At 42.6% G+C, this 24785-nt stretch overlaps 1 long non-coding RNA gene across 4 annotated transcripts in view; it reads right to left on the bottom strand.

The window, feature by feature from the left end:
• LOC138117963 (uncharacterized) overlaps positions 1-24785 on the bottom strand; it is a 52312-nt gene that overhangs the window by 9048 nt on the left and 18479 nt on the right. The window contains exons 4-5 of one of the 4 annotated variants that reach the window (XR_011154926.1): positions 15642-16873; positions 8720-9280 (exon numbers count right to left, since the gene is read on the bottom strand). This is a non-coding gene — a long non-coding RNA (uncharacterized lncRNA). Of the gene's footprint in view, positions 1-8719; positions 15538-15641; positions 16874-24785 lie in introns of those variants that run through there. The other 3 variants (XR_011154928.1, XR_011154925.1, XR_011154927.1) reach the window with 3 other exon arrangements.

Genomic DNA, 24785 nt, shown 5'->3' with positions numbered 1-24785 from the left:
TGGGCTTCTCCAGCCTGCCTTTCTCCCACTGGGATTGCTCTCTACCAAAACTCCCTGGGATTTATAGCAATGTACTTTTCAACAAAGTAACCTGGGCTTTAAAGATCTTTTTTTAAGGGTACATCCTGATGTTTCATCTGCATTTGGCTTCTCCCCATCCCTAATTGCCACTCCGCACACTGCACTAATGAATGGTGGCATCCCCAGTGCTGAGTCCCACCACCATCACAAGCCATGACCACCTTAAGCATCTCTTGGCTAAGCTTGCCATATTTTGCTGGTTTAACCTTTCTTCTCCAACACCCCAAATATTTCTGCCCTTCTCACAAGTCTTAATTAGCTAAGGAAAAGCTCCAAACCCCAACGATGCCCAAACCTGAGCACAGCCACTGATGAGGAATATGTAACATCATGTGGTAGTGGGTAATACCATGAAAATGCCCATTTGTCTGGATAACTAAGATTCATTCCAAATTCATGCCTAACATGGTAACTAACACACCACCCTAATGCCAATTATTAGCTTCAAAGGCAGCAGCACAGACTAATGCTGTAGACAGATAATATCAGACATCCCTATATTAAAGCAAACACAAATGATTTAATTTCATTTTAGATTCACCTGGAAAACTCTGGCTCTCCCATATTCTTATGCTAGTCCCACTTGGGAATGGCATCGGCTGTGTTCGCCCATCCTTGTTCCATCCCAGATGTCGTTGCTGTCCGTTTGCAAACCTGGGCTGGTGGCACCACGCCTTGACCAGCAGTCAAGGCTGTCAATGCAACATGTTCTAATAGCAGTTCCTGACTGTATTAAGGTGAAAATAAGTCTCTTAGGGAAAAGTTAATCATTAATTTCAGAGATTAAAAACCCCAAACCAGTTACAGTGGGTTCTCATCTGATTTTGTATTAATAAAATGAGCATCAAAGAAGTTTAAAGTGATTTGGGCAGTAAAGTGGCAAGATATCTTCTGGTTCAATCCAATTTTAACAAGGCATCTTATTTTTCAGTTTAGGAGCATTTCAGTAGCTCTCAGAGAGTTTTAACTGGCTTGTTTCATGGAATAACATGTTGCAACATGTGCTGGGTGCCCTGTGGATGACAAGCAGCCTGTACTGACTAATCCGTGTAGGTACTGTTGGAGAAACCACTCAGGTCAGTGGGAATTGTCCAAACTGAAACCAGCTGTTTGTGCAAGCTTTTATATGGGCCTGGCTTATTTCAAGCTTTAACTCACATTTGCTCTACCTCCTGTCGGAGGACCTGATCTTCTCAACTACTTGTGTTTCTGGATCTTTATGTTCTGTGAACAAAATATCCAGGGGACCTGCTTCCATGGCCAGTGTACCATGATGAGCTACATAGGATGATGAGGAACCATGCTGGAGTCCTACACTCCTACAGGAAGGAGTATAGTGCAGTTAAAAGAGAATATCTGCATAATGCGTATTTGCTTCTCACTGCCAAGAATAAATTCCATTAATATTTTTAGGTGCCTTTTCCAAGGTTTCTGTGTTGTGTTCTTTACAAAATTACTTTCAACACAATCTTGTGCATCTGTTTTCATTCATTAAAGAGTTTGTTTCCTCATATGATAAAAACAAATCTGGCAGCTGACATCTGTGCAGAGCAATAGCAGTGCCAAGGCATCATCAAGGCTTTTGCAGTTCGAGGCTGGATCTAGACCTCACAAAATATTCCACAACCTTTTCTCCTCTTTCTCAGCTAAAATTTCATTGCAGCAGCTACAGCAGTGCCTTCAGCATCCAAAATCTGGGAAGAGAGTGCAAATTCATGGGCAACTCCAATAGGATGCAGGCAGAGGGGTAATACCTCCATAAACTCATGCATCAGCTATTCAGCTCCCCCATGTGAAAGCACTGGTTGTAGGAAACCGTCATGCCATGGGGATGAAAGCAGTGCAGAACTATTAAACATTACAAGGTTTCTATATAAGTGCTGCAAAACCATGGAGTTTTGTTTATATTCTCTCCTGATGCATCCTGTAGAATTCTGTATGAGCCTTATTTGTGCAATGGTTATAAAGCCAGCAGAATCTTCATAGCCATATTAAATTCTACAAGTCCCTCCAATACTTGGATGTCAGAGGGACTCTGAGGGGTTGCAGTGTATGTTAGGAGTGGCCAAAGTCTCTGGATGCCTCTTCACATGACATAAATCTTTAGCTCTAAGGGCTAACTTGGAGTGAAACTCACCATCAGAGTCAACACAAGGGCTACATTTCACTTAAATGCCCCTTAAACTGTGAAAAAAGGGTATTTCTTGTGACTTTGGCAAAGCAGCAAATTTCACTCTGATGAAAGTAAAACCCTCATCTAAGGCACGTACAACGTATCACCTAGACCAGCCCATTGAATAACTGGGTAATGTTTCCCTTCTCCCAGATTGTGAATTGTTATTTCCATTGCTAATCTAATATCTTTCCATCAGTTACACAGCCACTTTCCTTGGTTTTGTCCATATATTTTTGTTGGAGTTTTTAGAGGACACTCAAAGAACTACTCGGCCTTATCCCTTGGACTCATTCTAGAAGGGATATATAGGGGGAATATTTTCATTATAGGGAGTTTCCTCCATTAAGACCCCATGAAATTCCAAGCCTAAATGTATAAAGTCACCACTGGGAATAGTCACCAAGAGAGCAAATTATAATTCCATATTTCAGGATCAAAGCAAAATGCACATTTCCCAGTTGATCAAGTCGAACCTTATACCAGACACCGGAACCTAGAAATACCTGCTCCTAAAGAGGGAGCAGAAGTATATTGTGCAACACATACATTCAGTGGGAAACAACATGAATTTACAGTCCAGAGACACCCACAAATTGCTCAGAAATAAGTCATTCACAGAATTGATTCAGGGGACGGTATGGAATAAGGAATACTCTGCAAATAACTGCTAGGACCTTAGTTAAGCACAGACAGGAGCTTTCTCCTAGAGATAGAGAGGAAAGCACACCGTGGATCTGCCAGTCAGAGCATGCGTTTCCTGGCCATGGCACCTCACCACAGGGCATGCTGGACCCTGCTGGACCACACATGGCTGTGGCACAGCCTGCTCCTTCCTTGGAACAAGAGCAAACAGAGGAGGCAGCTGCCTATTTTCAGACAGGTTTCAGTGTGAGCACAGACATGCCCCAAGCCCTGCCTCAGCACAGGGTCAAGCACTGCAGGTCTTTGCCCGGTCTTGTAGTCACCTGGGTTGTGATCCTGTCCAGGACTGTTGCTGTCCAATCAGCCCACTAACTTTCCTCCCTGCTCCTTTTTAATTTCCCAGTGGATTGCTGGGAAGGCTTTAAAATACATCAACTCCATGCAGATTACTTTTAAGCAAACAATTGGCAAAAAGGTGAACTGCAGCTTAATTGGTAAGCCAGGATTTGGTATTAAATCCTCTCTCCAAGTGTTGGGAGATGATTTTTTTTTTCTCTCCTTCATTTCATAAGTACTGTGGCAAGAAAGCTTTCTAAAATCATAGAATAGTTTGGTTTGGAAGGTACCTTTAAAGGTTATCTTTTTCAGCCCCCTGACATAGGCAGGGATACCTTCCAGGTTTCTCCAAGACCCATCCAGCCTGACCTTGTGGATCCACAGCTTCGCTGGGCAAGCTGTGCCAGGGCCTCACCACCCTCAAAAGGAAGAATTTCTTCCCACTATAACCCTGCCCTCTGTCAGTTTAAAGCCATTCCATTTTGTCCTATCACTCCATGGCCTTGTTCCCATTCCCTCTCCAGCTCTCCTGTAGCCCCTTTAGGCACTGGATGGGGCTCTCAGGTCTCCCTGGAGCCTCTCTTCTCCAGGCTGAACAGACCCAGCTCTTGCAGTCTGGCTCCAGAGCAGAACTGCTCAAGCCCTTGGAGCATCTTTGTGTCCTCCCTGATCTCACTCCAGCAGGTCCACATCCTTCTGATGTTGGGGGTTCCAAAGCTGAAAGCAGCATCGCAGCTGGGGTCTCAGGGGGACAGAGTGGAGAGGTAGAATCACCTCCCTCAACCTGCTGGTCAAACTTTTGGTGCAGCCCAGCATACTGTTGGCTTTCCAGGCTGAAAAGGCATGTTGCCAAGTCATGCCCAGCATTTCATTCTCCAGAATATGACAAGAAAAAAAAGTTTTGTCTGATTTTCCTTATTTTTGACTATTTGGAGATCAATGGGGAGAAAGAATTGTCGTTTTCCACTTTGGGATTTGGGGGTTTTTGTTGTTTTGGGTTTTTTCCCCCTCAGTCCTGACTGATCTACAATGCACCACTACACACACCACTTTCCATGATCTAAACTTGAAAGTCCTGTTTCTTCCAGTCCCAGAAAGCAGCCCCTTATAACACCCGGCTGAAAGCATGTCACAGCAAAATGCATCTCTTAACCCATCTTTTGACAGAAAGGTTTGTTATGTGAACTCAAAGCACATGAAAACATTTTGCCTTCACAGATCTCAGCAGGAGTTGCCTTATTTTTGTTTTCACATCGTAAAATTCTGCCAATTATTTTTAAACAGAAAATGAGCCCAATTAGGAGAATGAGAAAGGAGGAACCCAAAGACTGACACACATGAGTTTGACCCACGCTGTCAGAACTTGCATTTAATGGTTGAGGTCCATCACCCATTTGTGCAAGTCCTGACCGAGCCCTTCGTGCTCCAGCTCTCCCAGAGATGTACCCTGGCTCTGTGGTAATAACAGCTCAGCTGAAACTGAGCCAAAGCCCCAAACTTCCTCTCACAAAAGATGCAAAAACAGATTCTACAGAACACCTGTGTAAAACATTATACCCCTTTTGCTTTGCTTTTCTTATGGAGCATGAAGGCAAAGTTTAAGTCTTTGTTTCTCTATAGATGAATTCAAAATCTACCAGTGTGAAGACTCACAAACTCAGAAGCAAGTATCAGAGTAGGTGTCCAATTGCTCTTTTGGACAAAGTCAGCAGAAGGAGTTAGTGGATCTTTTCCTGTGCACTAGACATGGTTTATTATGCTGGGTGCAAAGGATGGCTGTAGAGAGAGATCAAAGCCCAAACATTATACAGAGACATTAGCTGAAGGTTTATCACACCTGTCATGGGATGCAAAACCATGTTCCTGTGGTCATTGGAGACCTCATGACCTCTCACAGTAGTTGACCACAGAATCCTGGTAAAATACCAATAGCTAATTACATTTTGGCTTTAAGCACCCACTGCTGTGTGAACCAACCAAGGGAATCTCTCATGTTGGGTCCAGAGAGCCCCACCAAAGCTCACTGCACTTGGCTTTCAGTGAGGAACAGTGCAAAGGGCAGGGATCAGAACTGATTAGATTATTATCAGCTATTTAGGTATTTAAGGCAACCTGTAGATAGATTTGGCCCTTCCAGGAACAAAGCTGAAATGGAACAGGAACCCTCCTCGATTGCTGGGTGAGCGTAAGTTCCCCTTCTGCATGATATCCACGGCACTCAGAATTGCTCCTGGAGATAAACTGGCCTCCATTTGCTGCCTTTTAATCAGGACTGGGCTTGCCAAATATTTTGACTGGCAATACCCCAGAAGCAGGTTTCCTGAATACAATCACTTTCTTTTTTTTCAAAGTGTGTCAATAAAGGGAAAATGAACAGTGAGTTGTTTCTTTGATTTGTTTCCTGAGATTTTGAGGTGAAAAAATATGAACGTGCTATCAATGCTGTTAAGACACATTCCTCCCAAATACCATGACAACATAATAAAAAAGGCCATTTTCAAGGTCCCCACACCTTGCCCAAGCACAGGTCTCATCCCCTCCCCACACGGATGCACGGTGCCTTTCCCAGGGCAGGACAGAAGGTGTCCCAGGGAAGCCAACAGCTTTACCACTGATTTCCACCAGGCTGTAGTTCTACCTAACATGCTGCAAAGCTTCAGCATTAACAGCACAATATAAAGTTACTTAACACCCAAACTTTTCCTATATTTGCACACATTCCACTCTGGTTGAAGAGAAATTCGTGTATATTCTGGAAAGAAGAACTGGCATTTACTGGTTTGGGCCATTCTTAGGAGTTTATCAACAACAACATATCCAACGCTGGCTCCAGGAAGACATCAGTAACACTATGAAAGATCTGGCCCTATAAGTCACATATACAATATAGCCATAAATTTGTAATAGTTCAGCTCTTATACTTTAATTCAAATTTTGACCAGCACTCACACAATTCTTACAGCAGTTTGTATCAAATGATCATAGAAGGAGCAGTAGGTATCTCCAAAAAAGCTATCTGCTGTTTCACTGTGCTTCATTAGCTCCAAGCTCCAGCCAAGAGCAAAACAACAAAAAACCCAACAGTTAGCTTAATTGGTTGAAAAGCAGTCATTTTCATTTTCTGTTCTTTGTGAGGGTTATGCTCCTGTGTTTTCAGATGTGGTTACCTTCATTTTTCTTAGACCAGCTCCTCATTTGCTCTCTCCCGTGCTCACAGAGCACTTGTGAGCTGGAGAGGCAGAGGGATAGGGAAAAGCATCTTTTAAATTTAAAACTTGGAAACTGGAAAACCACATGAAGTTTTGTTCATTGCTATGGATGAGACACAACCAGGGGCATTATTTAAGGTTGCAGGGCTGTTCTAAGCCAAACTAGGGCAGCGCACAGGCCCCTTGATGGCATTTCATGGGGGGATGAGACTCTCCCAAGGTTGATCCACCCACATCCCCTTTGCCTGCTTAGAGCCAAGACCTTTCAGTCCTGCAGCTGCACAGGTGTTGGTGGTGGGAAAAGTTACAGAGTGAAGCCCAAGTGCCTTTCCATTTTCTGAAGGTCTCTCCTAAACTGAGCTACACACCCAAGAGCGGGGGGGGGGGGGGGGAGCTGCAGGGGCTCTGCTGAGGCTGCCAGATAACCCAGACTACACTGAAGAGTTTTACCTTTTTCCTCACTACTTTTATGACTCCTTCCTCTCTTAAGCAAGAGAGTGCCTTACAAGCAGCTCAGTTCCTCAGGGCTTTGCATGGTGTCTGTGGGAAAGGCAGACACAGATGCATCCACCAGCCCAGGCTTTGCTTTCACAATAGGACTGATGGATGGATTCCTTGATGATGCACACACCATAGCCCACCAGTGACTCACAACCAAGGAAAACTCAAACCAAAGCTGCACATGGCGGGGGGGGGAGGAATGCCTAAAAGTTACATTATTATGTAAAGTGAGTGGGTCTATAGTGCTGAAAATCATTTCTGAGAAACCCACAATGCCAGGCAGAGTGCCACAACCCTCGTCCTGCTTATTGTGCCTTCTCAGCCTCAGTAATGGAAAATTTCTGCTTTGATTAATGGGTCCATAGCTTGTTTTTCTGCATGGAAACAACCCCTCTAAAATCAAGGCATCATCACACAACAAGTTGTGTCACCCTCCAGCTCTTGTGTGGGAGCAATTCTGAATGCCTCAGCCCCCTGCTGGGACATCACAGAACCCACTAAGGGCCTCGAGGACAGAGCAAAGGAGGGAAATCAGGATAAACACACAATATTGCTCATCTCAAATTTTTTTAGCATTAGACAGAAAAGCAAGCGCTCAGCTTTGATGCTGACATGCAAACGTTTCACACGGGGGGGGGATGGCACAGAGACCTGAGCAGTGAGCAAGGGGTGTCTTCACTCTACATTTCCTTTGTAAACTGAATCAAACCACTAAACAACACAATCATGGCTGTATGATTAACATACCCCTGCTGTGTTATTGCTAGTAGTTATATGTTATCTAGTCACAACTCACAACATTTCCACTTTGCAATAGCCTGAGTGTTCAAGAGCACAAAAGTCTCTCACAACCTTTTCCTCCGGCACTCAAACACCTTTAAACACAACCATCCAGTCTTCCGGAGCCACCTGACCATAGAAATCCTCCACGTTCAACCAGACTGAACTGGTCCCAAGCAGGCGCAGAGGGAAAATATGCCAGATATAGCTGCCACCCCACCTGAAGGCTTTTAACTTGCCAATTGGCAAAGCCGCGGTGATAAAGGGGAGAAATGAGTGACCTTGGGGCAAAGCCTACAGGAGGATAATGCAACAGCTGCCCCCGCAAAGCAAGAGGGAGGTGCCACTAGGTGGTGACAGTGCTCACAGAAACCAAACTACCCAGGAACTGTTCCAGCTGGGAGCATGGGTTGGAAATAAATGATTAGTGCTTTTTGTTTCTAAGGAATGAGAACTAATGTAATTGGTGTTGTGGGCAAGAGCACCAAGAGGTGTTCGGTTACTGATAAATAGAAGAGTGAATGAATTCACCTGCTTGGTGTGAGTGTGAAATGAGCTATTTCTGCATCATCATCATTAGAAGCTGATAAACTCTTGTTTTTCTTCATTTCCCCATGCCCGCTCCCTTGCACCTCCAGTGTCCTTAGGCTGGGATGAAGTGTAATCTGGGCTGTGGGATCCCCCTGACATTCCCAAATGGAGCTGATAATCTTCCACGGAGAGATTTCACTTGCTCTGCCACTTGTCCCAGCACAGGAGGAGCCCAGTGTAAGAGCTGCTGCTGGTGACCCACCTGGGCACTGCCCTTGTACTGCTTTTCCAACACATTTCTGTTCCGAGCTCTTGGTTTACACCACATTCAAAGTAACACCTTAGCAGCTTTATGGCAGTCCACTAAATAATCTTGAATTCAGTAAAAATGGGTGGTTACAGATAACCCATAAAATCTATAAATGCTGATAAGCAGGAATTGGATTGTACCTGGTTACCTTGGTTTGTTTCCTGTGCAAATACTCGTGTAAGGGATGTTTTATCCTCCAAAAGGCTTCTCTGCCACTTTCCTGAAATCAGAGTTATATGAGAATGAACAGGTTCATGTACCTATTTCACCTATTTCATTTCATATGAGTGTGACACATCTTCAGATATTGGATTTGTCTTTTGTTTTTTATTAATCACCTAAAGGATGCATTCAAGAAAATGTAAATTTTTCAATAAATGGCAGCAGAGGAGAAACTTTTTCCTGGCATTTAATTATCTTTGTCATCTCAAAATCAAGAGTTCATTTACATCTGGTTGTCTTGTCACTGTAACACTCTCGTCTAAAACATGAGAAGGAGCCCAACTTGAAAAAACCCTACAATACCCAGATTTTTCAAAAATCCATGTGCATGTTGTGACCTGATCTTTATTAGGCTTGTGCTCCCTCTTGACTTGCTTCAGAGCAGCATTGAGCAAAGCTAAGTGATCCCATCATTACCACAGAGCAGACAACAAATCCACTGGGTTTTCTTCTGTTAAATATATCCGCAACATGATGAGAAGAGGGGAATGTCTGGAAAGGACAGAAAACGTAGAGAAACAGCGATAATATTTGCAAAAGTACAGGAAAAATAATGTTCTTTCAAAGATGGAAAGATAAAAAAACCTGTGGGTAATTCTGAAAAAGAGGAGGGTTACTGATCCGTAATTATTATCTGACTCTGGGCTTTGTTTAGCTCCTTAATCCAGCAAAAACATTCTCCTCTCTCCCAAAGTGCAGCCCCATCAGTCAGATAATGTGAGCACTGCAGGCCAGGGCTCTGCACTCAGAGAGACAAAAGGGGATGTAGGTGATCTGTGCTGAGCCTCAGATCAGCGCAAATCAGAGCAAATCCCATCTTTCAGACCACTACTGTAAACCACACTCCCGTACTCATGGCTGAATGGGATGCAAAGGAAGCATGGCAAGTATTCCTGGAGGGACAGAGCATTCTTAGAATCACAGAATTGTTTAGGTTGGAAAGGCTTTCTAAGATCATCAAATCCAACCATTTGATGCCAAGCCCACCACTAAACCATGTCCCCAAGCGCCACACCTACATGTTTTTAATCCTTCCACTGATGGTGACTCTACCACTGCCCTGGGCAGCCTTTGCCATGACTTGGCCACCCTTTCAGTGAGGAAATTTTCTTTAATATCCAATCTAAACCTTCCCCTTGAACAATTTGAAGCTACTTCCTCTTGTCCTATTGCTTATTCCCTGGGAGAGAGATGGACCCTACCTGGCTCCAACCTCCCTTCAGGGAGCTATAGAGAGCAAAAAGGTCCCCCTGGAGCCTCCTTTTTCTCCAGGCTGAGGCCCCCCAGCTCCTTCAGCTGCTCCTCATCAGTCTTGTTCTCCAGACCCTTCCCCAGCTCCATTGCCTTTCTCTGGATATGCTCCAGCCCCTCATTGTTGAATGGGGTGATTTTAAAGGTCTTTTCCAACCTTAACAATTCTGATTCTACAAATGTCTTTCCTGTAGTGAGGGGCCTTACTGCCCAACAAAAAAACATTTACAAAACCACAGTTCAAGAGCATGTAGAAAGGAAAAGATATCTTCTCTGACTTGGCAAACAGCTGTCAAGTGCATCTGCAGAGCATTTTCACCTTCCCTTCATGAGTGATGCTCAAACACATTAGTTAATGCTTAGCCCCAAACGTGTGTTTTGTTGAGTTCTCACATGGGAACACACACACATATGTCAGCACAAACTGAGCTATTCCCATTGCAAATCCCCTTTGCTTAATGATAGCACCAATTTTACTCATTTCTAAACAGTTTCCTCTCTTTGTTCAAAAATCACTCACGTCTAAATGGAAAAAAAAAAAAAAAAAAGCCAGTGAATTTTTCAACCAAAAAACTCAGGTTTCAATTTTACAGTGAGTGTGAAATACCCAGTTCTGTCAGTTTTCACTTTTATTAAACACTGCATTTATTTGCACAGCTCTTCTCTTACCCAGGCCGGTAAGTGACTGGAAAATCAAGGGTTTGCCTCTTCCAAGGCCATATAACCCCTGACAGCAGACATTGCCAATACCCCAGTTTAGCACTGGGGTTCTTCTCTGGAATAAGGTGGGATGCCCTGAACTCTCCTGAGGGAACAGCCACCAAGGGGACACCTGACATGGGTGGGTCCTTTCACGGGGATATAGGGTGCTCCAGGGGAGTTCCCCAGGATGGAGGTGTCCTCAGCTGCTAACAGTTCTTCTGGTAGAACCACAGACTCGGCTGTGGAGAGTATGGCTATGAAAAAAAATACTATGCTAGAAGGTATAAATAAAAAATATTTCTTTTCAAAGCTGTGCTCTGATTTTTTTCTCAGCTGTACAAGCATTTTTGTGAAAACTGGAGACCAAAAGACCATTCATGTATGGAGCCACCTGGAAACAAAGGCAGCAAAGAACTTGAGACAGAAAAGGAAATTTCTTTCCCCATGTTCCAATCACGGGGCATTGGTGGGGAAGGCAGGGGGTTCCCTGCTGTGATATATCTTTTGTGTTTCCCCCTTTATGCCAGCTCTAGGCCCTGGGCTGTGAGCTGAAAGCCAACATGCATCCCAAACCATGGGATTCTCTGAATCACCCCTTTTTCTCATTGTGCTGCATCTGCACAGCAGAAAGACGACCTTGAAAAGTTGCCTGATTGCTGCAGGTGACACCCAAGCTTGTCCACTGTCACTGCAAACACCACAGTGGCTTTAAAACCTGATGGGAAAATATAATTAGCACTAATTTACAGGTGGTTAATTGGTGCTTGCGGTCAAGGCTGCACCACCCTTCTTGGGGAAGCTGGGATGGGAAAGAGCTGGTGTCCCCCCTTCGGCAGCAAAGCTTGGGCCAAACAAACACCTCATGGAGGCAACCAGAGATTTGGGGAAAACACCTTCAATGTTTCGAGATTAGAGGCAGGGTGTCAGCAAGAGCAAGCAGGTGCCCTCAGGATCTGCAGCTCCTGTCCTGGTTCCCCGGCCAGCACTGTGTTCTCAGCCCCAGAGCCCCCACATGCCTCGGGTGTCAGGTTGGGACACAGCAATGGGAGGGACACGCAGCCCATTCCTGCCACAGTGCAATAACAGAACTGCTTGAAAACAAACTGCCTGTGGTTAGTGCAATGGAAAATATGCAAGAACATTCCTTTCCCCAGTACACACTTGCCCTGAACCTACTCCACAGCTGGTGCAAAGCTCCTCCTGTGCCCCACACCTTTGGGTCCCAGCACTCCCCATCATCCATTTTTGTGCATCTCCATGAACAAAGAGATTTCGTGACTTTTATTCCAACCATTAATCCACATGGCCTATGTCATGGTACACTCCAAAACTCCCTTCAGGACCGCCTTGGTGCTGAGCAGATGTAGGAGAAGCCTTGTCCCCATATCAGTGAGGGCAAACAAATCTCTATTTTGGAGAATACTGCTTTCCATTGTGGCCCAGGTTCACCCACAACAACAAGAGGGATTCAGTGTTATAACCAGTGCCACCAAGATGACAATTACTTTTCCAGACTTATGAAAAACAAAAATCATTTAAATATTGCATCATATAAACAGCCTGGTTCTTGAGCATAGGCTCATTTATTCCTTCCCAAACCAGATGTGTGGTAGAAGATGTCAATGCAAAGAGACCACCAAAGAAAGGTTTTCTACAGACACAGAGTTTATCTAGCCTTCATTGAAATAATCTGCTGTATCCCAGCAGTGAATGCTGCAAATTGACAATGATTTCCATGTTTCCCCGACTTTCTGGCATGCATATGGAAGTGTGTTGCTATAAAACATAGGCAAGAATTTCAGACTAATTAAAGGGATTTTATCTGGTTAAAATCATATCTTTCTTTTTTTTTTTTTTTAACAGACATCTCCTTGCTTGTGTTTTCTAAATAGCATCTTAGATTATTAAAGTTTTACAAAGCTAATTTACATTATGCTGTTTATTGTCTTCTGTTTATTTTTGCATGTCTCCCTGTATAGTCTAGTCAGCCCTACCTTTCTTCCCCAGACCTAGAAAGTGCAAATCAATGGCATTTTCAGACTCTCTCGCCCGAAAGCAGGAGACAGGATGGATCAGTGGTTAGGGCACTAGACAGAAATACAACTCCCTGCTGCCAACATCCCGTGGGATCCCGAGCAAGGCGCTCGCCCGCTCTTTGTCTCTCTTCCCCATCTGTAAATCACCATTTTCCTAACTCACAGGGCTGTCCCAAAGCACACAACATTTCTTTTGAGTGAGGTAATGAGGTGCAGACGTAGCTCGTAGCCACCTCTGTGCCTGCCACCACTGTTAATCAAAAAAAAGCTACAAAAGGACTGAAGGGAGCTGCCTGCTGTAATTGTAGGCAGGAATGAAGCTGTAGGTGAAACATCTGACTTTGAAGAAAGGAGATACATGAAAGTGTGCAAGGGCGCTTCAGTCCCTGGGGTGGAATGTAAATACAGCTTTCCCAGCAAACACTCTGCTCCAAAATTGGAGTAACTTTATTCAGGCATAAACACTGCACTTTAAATAGCACAGCAGTGCCTTATCTGCTTATCTTGACTATTAAGGAACCCTTTGTTTTCAGCAGATTGCCACTGGCCTGAGTGATGATCTTGTGATTCCTGTGGTGGGTATTAACCAGAATAGGATTCTGCACAGCAGACAGGGATGCCTGTTTTTCCCTGGTGAACTCTTCACACATTGCAGACAGCCTGTCCAGGTGTGGCTGAAGCTGCACAGAGGAAAGTGTAGGGAAAGAGGAAGGCAGGACCTTCTTCTTCCCCACTACATGCCACCCTGACATCTTAGAGGTTATTTATGGCCTTGAAGACACGAAGCACATTCCCAAAAGTCCCAAGTCATCCCTCAAAAGGGCATCCTAAGGCAGCTGACCCAGAACAGGGCAGGCTGTGGTTTCTCGCATGTATCTCTCCCTGCCCTGCTGCCCAATGTAAAGCAGGCAGGTACCAGAGCATCAGAGGCAGGTCCAGATCCCTCTCTGAGCTCTGTTAGAGGCTTAGGTGTCCCCAGTAAATCAATATTGTTACCATATGAAGTCTGAGAGATCAAGCAAAGGTTCTGGAGCAGAATCTGTAAAACACTTTATTTAATCCAACCGGTTGTTCCCTCTGTCTTCTGTACTGTAAAATTCAATAGGAAGATACATGGAAGGATAATGGTATAGAGTTTTCCATCTCAAACATAAAATCCAACCCAGAGTCCAAAAGAATTTCCATCTAACAGCTGATATAAACAAGTCTGGGGCACCAGGTTAGCTCCTTCTCTGACAAAGGCAGCATCAGGCAGGGTGGCCCTGCTGCGGTTCTGGCCAGACTAAAGGGGAAGGGAGCTGAGATAACACTCATATCACACCCCACAGGACTCACCTGGGAGAGCACCACCCAGGCGGGCTGGTAGGCTGGGTCTGGGCAACTCCAGTGTGCAATGGCCTTGGTAAAAACATGAAATATAGTAACAAACAGGTTTTACTATAACTGAATTCCCAGAACTTGGCTGTGCTGGTAGGAGTCCAGTTCACTGGCACATTGCAGGGGGTCAGGAGCTGCACTGCTCTTTGGGGCATGATGTTACATTCTCCACAGGCGCATTCAATCAGTTCAAAACTCTATATAAATACCAATGAACGTGTTCATCCAAACTGCTGTGAATGCTGGGTTATATGAGCTCCTAATGCATGTGCTAATCTCCAGCAATGGGAACCATTTGTTTTCTAAAGGTTACAGAGTGATCAGGTCTCCTATTTGTAAGAGAACCCTTCAAGAAGAACCTAATTTATCTGTTTTCTCCTAGATACACAGGCTAGTAGCCATGATCTATCATTCAATTACTAGTAAAATAAAAATATGCGCCACTGTACACACACTGGTGACAGCAATACCTACAATTACTGGGTAAAGCCCAGTTTGCCCTAGAACACTAGCTGGTTGTAATTACTTATATTTACCCAATTTCAGCTCATCATACCCCTGACTATGCAGGGATCAGCAGCACTTTTATGAAAACCCCTCTGAAGATGGTGGTGCACATGGAGCGTTGAGTTGCCTTTGGGGAATGTGAGCACCCAAGAACTGATCCATTCCATCAGTAACTCTGGTGATACCAGATGGCTCTCAGGATCAGCCCCTCTCTTGCCACCCTGAGGCAAGGAAAGCCCAGCCAGGCACATCTGCAGAATCACATTCACACACCAGCACTCTGAGTCAGGATCAGCCCCAGGGAATTGCGGGCAGTAAGGGCAGATCCCATGGATAATGAGGGGCATCAACCAAGTGGACATGTCAAGATATTTTTCAAAGCAGAAGGCAAATAATTAAAAGCTTGTAAATGCTCTAATACTCATTTCTGATAAGAGCTGCTGGTTTGAACCATGGGTACTCATTTATTCAGCAGGATGTTTGTTACAGCATTGACCTTAACAATGTAACCTACGTCTGTGTTTCTTCTCTGAATCAGACTTCCAAGCAGCCCATACCTGGCATGTTTTTTTCACTGAGGCTTCATGAAATATTAAGACTTGTAAAGAAAATTAGAAAATAAATATTTTCTTTACTGAACACAGATGATTCCATTCTTCTTGCCACTGGTTTACAAGCATTTAAGGCAGAGATGGGTAGACAGAGCAGGTGCTGAAGGTCTTTCCAGGCCTGCAGCTGCTCAGTGGGAACATACAGAGCACCAATACAGAGTTGTACAAATGTCAAAACAGTGCCATTTTTGATAACAGATTTTAGCTCCTGAAACAGCTACTGGAAAAACACATGGAATCAAACTCAATCATCTGGGCAGAAATCCTATTGGAAATATAGAAATAAAGAGATAAAGAGGAAAAAAGCAAAATACTGAAATGGTCTGTGTGATTTCAAGGGTGGCAGGTGGTTCCCAAAGGCTGTTTTACCTTTTTACCTGCTGTTCCTCAGGGCAGTTCAGGGGTACCCACTGTCACACACTCCTCTGCCGCGGCTCACCACCGAGAAATTCCGTGACACCTCTTTGCCTCTTCCTTTGGGAGCCTATAACTGTCGTTCCAGCTCACAGCAAGTATTACTACTAGTCATACTGTTATCCAGCTGTTTGCTTTGAGAGTTTTATTAAAAGAAAAAAAGAGAACAATCATATTTAGTTTTATGGACACTTTTCTGTAACAAGACTTTTCCAGATGTTCTGCCCCTTGATGATGCAAGCCACAAAAGCATGTTTTATCATGACATAAATACAAAGCAAGATGAAAGTCATGGAAATGCCTGTGTGTTCTTTTCTTAACACAGCTGTATTTGAGTTGTTTTTTTGCATGTCAGGCATAAATCAAATGGGGGAAAACAATCCTGAGAAGTCATCCATTCCTTGACAGAGTCAGTGTTTTCTGTCACAAATATTAGTCTTTGTCAAGAATTGTTCTCCACTATAAATTTCCACTTCCAGCATTCACGGAGAGGTTAAGTTAAATGTTATTGAAGCATTTCCAAGCCTGGACTGGAAAGTTCTGAAAGTTGCTACATTTATTGATCTGCATTATGAAAGATCAAGTAATGAGTACAGTGTAAGAGGAATGCACGTCAGCTATAATTCCTAATTTCTCGTCCCAGCAGTGCCAAAACATTCATGAGTGGCTATGGCCAAATTGCTGATTTGGACAAGAGTTTTTTTTCATATTTTCTGGAGACATGATAATTAATCATTAGTTTAGGTGTTCAGATGAAACTTCCTAATCAGTGAATACGAATAATTATTTAGTTTAAACTTTTCACATTACATTGTTGGAGCCCTGGCAAGCAGGATATCATATAAATGACAAACAGGCTGAAGTGATAAAAAGTGTTACTGTGTAAGCACAAAATACAGCCATACCAGGAGAAAGAGCAGCCAGTTTTTTCTGACGTTTCCCAAGCAAAGCACTACTTGCGGCGAGCCCTCGGCTGCACATTACCTATATCCTGTATGAATGAATCCCTTTTTTGTGTGGTTGTTCAAAGCCAATGTGTCCGTTTCTACAGAAGCACCCACAGGATCACCGAAAACCACATCTTCAGTTCTTGTTAATGTCAGCAATGACGTACCAGAGCACGTACTTGTTTGTCCTGTAGAAATACAGGACTTCCACCGCTTGAGCATGAGCCTGCTGCCAAACGCCTGTTCAGATAGAAAAAAAAAAAGAAGAAAAAAAGTTGTTGACATGAGAGGAAAAACCAGGTTTCCTGTTTGAACTCTGACAGGTACTGGAAGATATGAGTAACATCAAATCTTGGTCTGCTCTAAAGGCAGTCTGTGGTCAGGGGGTTCTCACATTTGTTTGTGTGGAACAGCTTTGAATTGTTTGCAGATACCGCGCAGAAGAAACTCAGAGATCCTTATCAGGGTGCAGGGCCTGTTATGAAATATGTGCGTTTGTGAGTAGGTTACAGGAGATCAAAACGGCTCCAGATGAGATGCCTCACATGCTGTAAATGTGGTAGATGCTCCCGAGATACCTCTGAAAATATCACATCGCAGTGTTGTCGAGTACAGGCAGTAGCCACCCTTCTTTCCATTTGTCACTGTGTGGCAGGCGAATGGAGTTTGGGGGATTTTTTTCCAGATCATTCTTTGGGGGTTTTTTTTGTGTGTGTGTGTCTGTCTGACTGTTCAAATTAAAAAACTTTCCTTGGTTATGATTTTCACTAACAGAACTACTCAAATGGTTTCTGAAGGGGAAACCTGCAGCGAGGACAGACGGGGAGATTCTGTGTGAGTGGTACAGACTATTCTCCAGCAGCAAGGAAAGTGAATAGACCTGGATGGGGATGCAGCAGGCAGAGCCCTTGGTGAGCCAACAGGACAGGACTGGACCAGGGCACCCAGCCCAGCTCTGAGAGGGGCTGGTGAGAATTGTACCATTTGTAAGAGACTTCCCAAAGTGCCCGGTCAAAGTGATCAGTCAAAACTGAAGCCAAAGCCCTGTCTCCCTCACAGCACAGCCAAAAGGATACTGCTTCCTCCCATATCAAAGATCAATCCCTACAAATTCCTCTTTCCTCACACCTTTGTGTGAGGCAAAGTCTAACCAGCTGACCAGACACTTTCCAGGAGTTCAGCCATCCCTGAACCAGGAGCTTGCCCTCCAGCCCAGGACTCCAGGTGTGAAGAGCTCAAAGGGCCCTGCTTGGTCCCATCCTTGTGACAAGCAGCTCTCCAAGTCAGCACTCATATCTGCACTCGCACACTTGCAATGCCTTCTCTTTTTGACCACCCCAACATCACAGTACAGTGCATTTGTATACAAAAAACTAAGCCTCCACTTTCCCCACACTCTAATGTAAAACACCTCTTTCAAAAACTCTATTAGAAGGCCTCCCAGAGCCCTGCTAAGCCCAGGTGTATCAGGGAATACAGCTCATTCAGAGCTCCATGTCAGCTTAATGAGCATTTTAGAGCTGCTTCGGCTCATTCACTGAGGCAAAGCTCTCCTCAAAACTGTGAATCACAAATTGATGCCATCAGAGCTCTTGTAGCCCAAACCGAGCCCATGCAAGGAGCTTCCAACAAAACCAGAGGCAATTCTGCATACATCCCTGAGGAAGGGAACACAGTGCTCCAGGAGGAACACTCTCCTTGGAGAACATTAGCACCTTGATACATTACCAGGAGACCACTACATCCATTCCAAACCAAACCATTCAGGGATTCCATGATTTATTTTTATTTCAATTTTTTCAGCTCACATGTGAGCTGCTTCTACTACAGTCAGTGCCCACAGGAAGCAGGTTTTCACTTTTCAGGCTGTAATACACATGGAAGCAAATGAAAACTAAAACCATTGAATCAAGGGACAGAACAATTCCCTAGAACAACACCAGCCAGTTGTGGGTCAATAACAGTTGGAATTTATCTGGGCTAGTCATAAATCCACTTCATGCAAAAGCCTTTCTTGAGCTACTTGTAGTAACTTCTAATAAGCCTGAAGCAGAAAAAAAGCTACAAGTTCCTTACAAACCTGTTCCCCTTTACAGTCACAGCACGTTAGTGTCAGAGTACACAGCTGAAGGATTAGAAACTCAGTAAATAATTATCCACTTAAAATACTAAGTACTGTGTTTCTCTTCATTTCCAAGCTAGAACCCTGTCAGATAAACTGATGATTTTCTACATTAGTTTTTGTAAACTTAGTGGAGTAGGAGTTTTTCCCCATGATCCTGGATGGATTTTGCCAGCTGGGTTTTAAGTGCTGGTTCTGGTGCAGAGGACACAAATGCAATATTAACAGTATGTTCCCAATGGTCTGATACAGAAATTCCCCTGGTTAACTTAATATCTGTGTTAAGAGCTTTCATAAACCACAGCTGTAAATCCTCCTGGCACCAAAATCATTGACCACTTACTATTTATTTTATGATATCGAGATTAAGCCATAAATTTTTTTGTAGTAATTCATACCAGTGTCATTCCAAATGGACTTGTATTATCAAAAGTACAGTATTTTTTAAAAAAAGTATTAAAAGATGAAAACTAACTGCATTAAAAAAAAGAAAACCCTGTAGAATCATAACTAGAAGTAATATTGAATTAATTCAGTATGACACGGTGGCAGTGAAAAATACTAAAAAGTGGGAACCCTGGTTGTTTATCTACAGCACTTCAGCATTATAAATTTACAAGACTGAAGAGTTTGTCTTAAGTACTAATCTATTGCAATTTTTTTAATAACTTTTGAAGTAAAACTCTTTGAAATAACACATTACAGATCTTTGTTCCTTTGAGTCTCCAAGAACCGATGTGAATTATTACATTCAAAGTGCTGATCCTATTGACTCAGTCTTGTTTTAGCAAATAATAAGGCCAGGTGTGCTCATAATCTTTCTATATTTTGAATGTTAATGGTCAATCCGGAAGATAATCAAATTTATCCAAGAGATAATCTTAATTCAATTATTAAATATAATTTCTGTTCATTATATTCTTTTAGTACAATTTCAATAAGGAATTTTCCCTTTTTAACTCTTCATGTTTAAATGCTGCTACCAAATGCTCTCTTATTTGAATAAAATAACAAGAGTCCTTTTTGCCTTACTTAAATTTCTTCTTTTCAACTTCTGCTTTTATTTTGGGTTTTGAGACAGCCAATAAGGTGCAAAAAGAACTCTGTGTACTCAAAGCTTTATTTCTTATATCCAGACTTTCCTGGTAACAAACACACAATACAGTCCTGCTCTGAAAATTCCACCGTATCACTCAACTTCCACCTATCAACTGCCACACACTATATGTGCCTCCAGCTCTGAATTAATATACATTCATCAACAATATTATCTGATTTTATGTTATCAAATACAACATGCAGAAGCCGAGAAACAAAGTAGTTTGCTGGCTTATTAAAAATAAAAGAAATATTTGAAAACATACTTTTAACAAAGCAACTCATTTTCAAAGTGTCAAAATCTTTTTGTCTTTTTCTTTTTTTTTAATTCTATACTTTCAGAATATCTAACCACAAGCATTTGAGCAAACTAGAGAAAAGAAACTGTTGGTAATGTTCTGCACGTTTCAAAAGGCAGCAGGATATACACACAGTTTATGTTTCTATCTATAGAGAGCTGCAGGCAAACGTACAGTGGAACAAAGATAGACATCAAGATATATTTGTACCTGCTGCTTGTGTGCCTGCATGGAGGTAGATTCTTAATGAGATAAGTAAACAATGGAAACTTTTAAAATTCATAGTTTGCTCAGCTCTGTATTTCTCTCTTACCTCTTCAGTAATAAATTTTTATGTGCTTTCCGTGAGTTACAGCCAATCCCAAAGCATCCAGCACTGCTGGGAGAGCAGTTGTGGGCTCTGGGTCTGGCTTTGACCTGCACCAAAGCACAACCAAACATGTAAAAGTGAAATAATTTTCTTTAATTCAAATATTTCTTTGGCATTTTAGGAGAAAAACAATTTCTGAACTCCTGAGCGAAGCAATTGCGACATGGAAGATCCTAAGCAGAATTCACCTGTACACTTTGCATCTCACTGCTTGTCCCCGTGGCTTTGTCTGCCCAGAGGACAGGTGGGGTCTGTACCAAAGCCCAGAGCCCCAGCTGAACCCGCAGTGAAGCTCCTCTGACCCAGATAATGCTTTATTTATAGTTTATAAAAAACTGAGCACATGTTTGGGGGGAAAAAGAGACTCCATCATCAGCTAGTGGGAATCAGTAAAGCCCTGGGGGTACAGCAGAACTATGATAACTCACACAAGATTCAGTTCAGACGACAGGAGCCAATCCAGAAGTTGATGAGATCCATGTGCTAATTTCCCAGCACTGCTGGAAGAGTCATTCAAGTGTTCACAGAAATCACCTGCTTCTAGTAAACAGAAAAGCAATTTGCTTATTTTTTATTAAGCTTTCTTTTCCTTTTTTCTGGCAAGGATTTAAGGAAGCAAAAGATATTAAAAAAATATTTAAGAGACCATGCATTATATTGTAATAGCTATGACGTTGTGTTTCAAAGCCCTATCCCTGGGAATCCTGTGTTAAATATTCATCCCAACACTTAAGAAATTCCAAAGAGGATATACATTTCTTTGCAATGAAACTTTAAAAATTAATTGAAATAATCAAATCCAGTAAAATCCAGATGATGACTGACTAACTTTGCTTTCTTACAGAAATCCAGTGGCTTCAAGAGTCTTCTTCTCTCCTCATGGTTAATAGAGTTCAGTTGTAAATTGATGGTTTCTTTCTTGGTCTTGGTAAAAAAAAATTTAAATGTAAAACTTTGATAGTACAATTTGTCTGTAAAACCAGAATGGGAAACAGAAATCGAGTAATAGGCTGAAGGCTTTCCTGAATTTATCATTCCATTCTCCAGTAAAGATTCCCCCAGTGCCCAAAACCAGGAAGAATTGTGTTGCAGTAGGTTTGGGAAAGAAAAAAAAAAGGCTATTCTTGAAGTACACCAAAAAAGGGTATGTGAACTGAAATACTGTAAAATCATTTAATGTAGCATAGGTTAAAACAAATTTTACCCTTCCTGGGGGTTTGAAGCAGTACACTGGAACCTCAGTATTTCTTGGACATCAAAAATAGCGTCTGAGTGCAAGAGAAAATCTAACACATGGGCAGGTACACAAGTAAAATGTCAGATCCTTTAATATAACACATAGTTGTGTTTCAGCTTGTGCAAAATCCAAATTTTGAGTGTTCATATGAAATGAAAGTTGGCACTTGGATGAGGCCAGCTTGGTATCTTCCATTTTATGTCTTTCTTCAAATTTCACAGGAGCTGTAAAAGCTGCACAGATTTTGTGGCAATCCCCCACTTTAGTTTATTCCAAGGTAGAGGGACAATATAAAGCAAGAAACAGAAAAATAAAGCAATTATTAAATTTGAAAACATTGCTCTTAAAAGAAAAAGGTTACTCTCAGGGTACAAATACCATTTTTCAGTTGATTGATTTCTCATTTGTAGTAAATGTTTCTGTGATTTTTTTTTTTTTTTTTTTTTTCACTTTCAAGGTCTGGGTTGTGTAAATGTTTTATTTTTGGCCACAACAGAGGCTGCTTATAATGCCTTGGTGAGTTCCTGGGGCTCCTTTTGATGCCATTTCAAGATTCTCTGTAGTAACACATTTCTTGCTAATTTTACCAGCATCAATTTTATCCAGCCTATGTGTGGCTGGTAAACTTAAAAGTACTGCACGAAATCCAACGCTGGGAAATCACCATGGGATTTACTACCAGATTTCCACACTAACTCTTCAGTAGCTGGAAATCCGAGCTAAGAGCAGTAATTCTGTCCCTGCAATACAATACAAGTGTGTAAGTGCCAGGACAAAGCTTCCACTTCCCCAAACAAAACAAAAGAAAAGGCATAAATTAACAAGAGTCATCTGCAAAGTGGGATACTACAATCCTCCCCTAAGTACTTTGTGAGTGTCAGGATGATTCCAGATTTTTGGTTAAAATCCACACCACCTTCATGCTCCAGGGTGGTACAACTTCACTTTTTTAGCTTTCTGGTCATGGTCCCACTCCCAGACACATTTCTTTCTTGGGATATCTGGAGTTACATTGACTCTCTGCACTCAATCCCAGCTCTCACCTGGCCACAACCACTGAACCAAGCGCCCAAACCCAGATCGTGCCTTACTCATAAGTTGCTAGGTACAGCACAAGATTTCCCAGACAGTAATATGCACATCTATATGTGCATTAGTAAAAAAACTACTCTGAATGCAAACTTTCCTAAACCCTTTGATGACAGCAATAGAAAGTGGGACTGCAAGTGCTGATGCGACGCTGCTTACTTACATTTCTCATTATTGTAACGAGCAGTCTACAGGCTCTGGAAACCAAGCAGCAGACAGGGACTTACTCTCCTGCAATTGCTACCTGCTGCTGATAAAACGTTATTGCACAGACAAATTCTGCCCTCAGACTTTATGTAAACACACGAACACTTGCAGGCTCACAAAAGGTGCCAACAGCACCACTTTTAATAGCAATTAGAAGGACAAGGCAAAAGGCAGAGTAATTATCTGTCTGGGGAAAATGCTGCGTTCAGCCAGCCGCATCACACAGCACCTTTAATTGAATGGCAGCAAAATGTACAAGAGGACAACGGGAAAGAATCTGCATAGCATTTGGTCCCAAAGACACCCAGAGCCTATGGCTGCATCATCCCCACTGCCCAAGAAGCTGTTGCTCCTGCGCTGAAAACAATGGGAAGTTTTCTCTGTGGAAACCATGGTGTGCTCTGTACGACAGGAGAAAGTAAATCTTCAAATCAGAAACCCTAAAAGGATGCAGGATAGCGCACACCACCTGGAGTTTCAGAAAGCCAGTAGTTTTGTTTAATTTTTCTAAATTTGTTGTATTTCTGTTTTGGTTTTATTCTGTTCCACCTCCTTTTTCTCTCTTTTGAGTCCTGTGTTACCATTATTATTTAACTCAAAAGGTCTTTCTCTAAACATTTCCAAGCTACCTGTGGAAGGCTGTCTTTCAAGAGCCGTAGAAGTTACTACAGAAATGTATTTTCCTCTCCTATCTTCAAAGTCTTTTTGCTTCAACAGTCTAGCTTTTCTTTCTGTGCTCCTCTTAAACAGCCCTCCACATGGCCACGAGCTACCAGTCAGAGAGTTTCCATCGACTTCACTGAGCTTTGGTTCGCACTTTCTGTTTGAAAGTTTTCTGCCCCTTCTTATCTTCAGATCCCTTTACTGCAGTGCTTCCTACCCAAACAGAAACTACTTGGTACAAGCTGGAAATCTCATGAGGTTGTGGCTCTCAGGTTGCTTCCATTTCCCAAAGAAGGTAATGTTTTAGCCCTCAGGGGGATTCAGTAATTCCTGATCTGAACTTTCTACAAAAAAAGTTTTTCAGCCATAAAAAAAGCCTCGGTCATATTTAGACAAAACAGTTGGGGGTACTTGGCCACTTTTAGCCCTATAAAGTCTGACTGATTCTGCAGCATGAGTGTCAAAGTGGCTACCCCCATTCCCCAGGACCTGCGTGTCCAGCCATAGCTAAAGAGTCAATCAACACCTCATTATCACATTGGTTCATCACAGATCTTAAGGAAACTCAATTTCCAGATAATGTGGACATGGAAGCCTTTGCAAACACATCAGAGAAGAAGAGGAAGAGCAACATGATCTCTACAACAGAAATAAAAGTGGATGAAGTCCCATGTGGACAAGTATAAATGAAATGAATAAGCACAAATACACCCCTGCAGATATACCTTGTGAAAGGGTAACACCAAACAGGAGTCAATTATTGTGGTTTGTTTGCAAAAACAAAAAAAATAATAAAAGGAACATGCAGTATTTCCTGTAGAATACACAACAAAATGCAACAGCTGTGTTCTGTGTCAATGTGGTCAGTGCTACCATCAAGCCATTTTGGGGATTCAACTTCAAGAAAGATTTGGAACAGTTGGAGAGAGTGCAAGAACACAAAACCAAAGAGAAGAATTATCAGACAACCTGAATATATGGCCCATTAGAGAGGACTAAGAATTATGAGGTTGCTGAGCTCAGTGAATGGGCCACCAGCAAGGGAATGACATGACCATGGTTTCTAA

The sequence above is a fragment of the Aphelocoma coerulescens genome, chromosome 13 (genome assembly GCF_041296385.1).
Source record: "Aphelocoma coerulescens isolate FSJ_1873_10779 chromosome 13, UR_Acoe_1.0, whole genome shotgun sequence".
In the NCBI taxonomy this organism is placed as follows: domain Eukaryota; kingdom Metazoa; phylum Chordata; class Aves; order Passeriformes; family Corvidae; genus Aphelocoma; species Aphelocoma coerulescens.
The sequence above is the reverse complement of the archived record's forward strand: the minus strand, read 5'-3'. Positions and strand labels throughout refer to the sequence as shown.